General features: G+C 37.0%; 1 pseudogene; it reads left to right on the forward strand.

Annotated features, from left to right (window-relative positions):
• Positions 1 to 2,234: 2,234 nt before the first annotated feature.
• LOC128628114 (uncharacterized) lies at positions 2,235 to 2,335 on the forward strand (annotated as a pseudogene).
• The last annotated feature ends 1,679 nt before the right edge of the window (positions 2,336 to 4,014 follow it).

Genomic DNA, 4,014 nt, shown 5'->3' on the forward strand with positions numbered 1-4,014 from the left:
CTAGCTTGCTCTCTCCTGCCACTAGATTTTCATATGCATCTTGCAAGAACCTGTTTTTCCCACCCCACCAAGTATTCCCTGTCTGTTCTATCAGAGCAATCCTGGCAGCAACAGCCACCCCCAAATAACTGATTCACTGAACTCAAATAAACCAAGAAAGCAAAATTTACATTTTCATACAATTTTTCTTTTGAATTTATAGCTCTTATTTCTACTTCTTTTATTAATTCTTTTAACAGTTTTATTTAAGTGTAGTTAATATATAAAGTGTTGGGACCTCCCTGCCTGGTTTTAGGAGCTGTAACCCCCCCCCCAAGACTGAGTGAGCGACCTTCGGACCATAAGCCACTAAGGAGACAAAGCTTATCTCCCTGGCAGGATCGTCGCTTCTGCTCCTTTTTTCATAACTGGCCCCCAATGCTTGTTCAGTTAGCCAATGATGGCTAAGATTTTCCAAGGGGGGGACAATGTAAGACAGGCATGAGCACATGAAGGCCCCAGGGAAGGACTTGGGGGGCTATAGAGAAAGGGGGTGATGGACCCTTGCCCCTTGGCTTTGACGAAGCTTGACTCCCCTGAATTCGTGAGAAGTCTCCAAAATTTTCTTGGCTATCTGCCTCTTCTGCCTGACTTAAGCCTGAAACAATGAGAGAGGGCAGTGCAGCTCTGTGCTGGAAAGGGTGGGCTCCTCAGGAGATCAGGCCTGAGAAAGGATATGTAAAATCCTGTAAAGCCTGCTTTGCTAAGAATGCTCTTAGTTAAATGATAAAGGCCCAAGCAGGAAATGAGTTTGTTTCCCAAAGTTTTGTAGCCTTTTAGCTGATAGACCCTGACTCAGAAGAAGCCCTAATAGTTCTTTATTGTGTTATCTACTGTTTGATCCTTACTGCCTGGCAATGATTAATGAGTTGTACCTGTATTCCTGCACAAATTAAACCCAATAAAAGCCTGTCTAGGCAAGGGTCAGCACACTCTCCCCTTGAGAGAATGGTCAGGATGCTCCAAGGTGCTCACCCTTTGCAGGAGTAGCCATGCCGTCCCTTTTCCTCCATGGGACTCGGTAGTCCATGTGAATTTGTCTCATGTTTCACCCCTGGCACCATGGGCACTGCAGATTGGTGCACATGTCAATAAAGAACTACATATATTAATTCATACAACTTGATGAGTTTGGATATATGAGTATACAAACACCCATGATAGCATCAGCACCACAATTAAGGTAAAAAAATGTATCCAAAACCTCACAATTTTCTAATGTCTCATTGTTTTTACTTTGTTTTATTTTTCAACCAGATGAAAGTCTCATTTTGAGTTCCATCTGAGACTCTCTCATTGTATTAAAGCCCCACCCCGCCCCCCACCCAGAGTTCACAATTGCCATCACAGAGCCAGGGATTCTCAAACCCTGTGGGCCTCACACAGAATGGCTGTGCCTTCCTCTATAAGAGTCAGACTGTGAAGCATTGACCCTAAAATCAAAGTCTCGGTCCTGTTCAGTGCTTTTTAACCATCCTGATGAGAAGTGTTTTATTTTTCTCCTTTCATAATGTGAAAATAGAATACAAAATAAGTGGTTCTTAATTAATAGTTGCATTTTTATTTTTATTTTTTAATATTGCACAATTACAGCTGTCCCCATTTCCCTCCATTACTCACCCCCACCCTACCCACTGCCACTTCCTACATTCAGTCCTCCCCCAACCCGTTGCCTTTGTCCATGGGTCCTTTATACATGTTCCTTGATGACCCTTCTTCCCCTTCTTTGTCCCATTATCCCCCTCTCCTCTGGTTACTGTCAGTTTTTTCTTTATTTCCATGTCTCTGGTTTTACTCTGCTCACTTATTGTCTTGTTGATTAGGTGGCTGGGAATGCAGACTGGTGCAGCCACTGTGGAAAACAGTATGAAATTTCCTCAAAAAACTAAAAATGGAACTGCTGTTTGACCTGAAAATTCCACTGCTGGGATTATACCCTTAGAATCCTGAAACACCAATTCAAAAGAACCTATGCACCCCAGTGTTCATAGAAGCAAAATTTACAATAGCCAAGCACTGGAAACAGCCTAAGTGCCCATCAGTAAAGGAGTGGATAAAAAAACTGTGTTACATTTACACAGTGGGATACTATGCAGCAGAGAGGAAGAAGGAGCTCCCACCCTTCAGGATAGCATGGATGGAACTGGAGAGCATTATGTTAAGTAAATAAGCCAGGTGATAAAAGACAAAACGCCATATGATCTTGGCTAAGATCAAGTGTAGTATCTGTTCTCATCAACTTAACAATTGCATTTTTAAATAGCCAAATATTGTTCTAAGAATTTCTGTACATTTAACAGCAAATATATAAATTTCTCTACTAGGGAAAATCTAAAATTTATAGCACAGAGAAATATGAAATTGAATTAAGTTGAAGCTATTACAGAGAGAGTATCTGGGCACTGTTTTGTCAGTTTGTAAATTATTTATCACCTGGTGCATTCCTTCAACTAGACAATAACAATAGGTATAATTTATGACACACCCTACAGGGTTTATTTTCTACTAAATTATCCACAACAAATTGAAACTATGTTCCTACATGAATTCAGGTATAGAATTAATATCACTAACATACAGAGTGTCACAAACAAATAACATATTATAACATGAATGAGTATTTCCTAAACCAGGTAGAATATGTTGTTTCTTAAATAAAAAGATTATGTTTATTTATTTTTAGAAAGAGGGGAAGCAGGGGAGAAAGAGAGGGAGAGAAACATCAATGCGTGGTTGCCTCCTGAATACCCTCTACTGGGGACCTTGCCCACAACCTAGACATGTGTCCTGACCAGGAATTGAATTGGTGACCCTTTGGTTTACTGGCCAGCACTCAGTCTCCTGAGCCATACCAGCTAGGGATAAATGTGTTCCATACAATTCAAGATTATTTCTAGTATAATGAAAATTGTATTTATATTTATATCATTCAATTTTGAATCCAACCAGTACTTTATATTTCCTATTTGTTTATTTTAGACTATTAAATTGTCTTGCCTCTGTGTCAGTGAACTAGGGTTTCAAATGTATCACAAACAAAAAGAAACTACAATTTTAAATAAATTTATCAAATACCATAATATTTTGTAAAATAATCAAAGTAAAACCACAATCAGAATCAGGAAATATGTAAAATAGAAGCATTTTTAACATGAATTTTCTCAGGACAGTTCAATACTCACCCCCATATTCCTAGTACTAATGTTAATTCATGACAGTCTGTCTCCCTGGGCTTACTTTTTATGTTAGTACACTAGTACCCTACATCCCCTCATACGGAATATAATAATTCATCGAAATGTCTTCAATCCCAACTACATATGGTGACCAAGAATCTTTTATATATTCAGCTGCACAACTAGCTCCATCTTCCTGAAAAATTCATGAATCAGTTGCTACTTTCCCAAATGCCTAAGCATATAATCGTATTTTGAAAAATATATATATTTTCTTCTATATGTAAGTGAGGTAAGGGGGAGAGGAAAAGTTTTTGAATTGGGGACAGCTATGAATTATTATTTAGAGAAGATAAATTATTTTTCATTTAACAACATAGCAACACATTAATTGCTAAATAGATAAGGCTAAGTAGAGTTCTGGTTGGATCTTTCATTAAATACATTACTATGCAGGTTGGTATAAAGAAATTATACCAATTAATGAAAAATCACTTTTATTTAATATATTACTATGCAGGTTGGTACAAAGAAAAGCTGAAACATTTGAACTATAACATATATTTTATGTATGTATATTTTCTTCTTAGGAATATATAAATAAAGCTAGTTTAGCTTTAGTAGAATATACATTTTTGTCATAACCATTGTGTAATTTATAATAATTTAAAGACTGTGTTTAGTATATCATTATTAAGACAAAAATTTTAAAAATCAGCATTGAGAAAATACAGAACACCTGATAAACTGAAAATTGACTTATTAGAGTTTTAGTAAATTTATCAAACATAGAAATTAA

The sequence above is a fragment of the Artibeus jamaicensis genome, unplaced genomic scaffold, assembly GCF_021234435.1.
Source record: "Artibeus jamaicensis isolate MK-2021 breed Jamaican fruit bat unplaced genomic scaffold, CSHL_Jam_final contig_540, whole genome shotgun sequence".
In the NCBI taxonomy this organism is placed as follows: domain Eukaryota; kingdom Metazoa; phylum Chordata; class Mammalia; order Chiroptera; family Phyllostomidae; genus Artibeus; species Artibeus jamaicensis.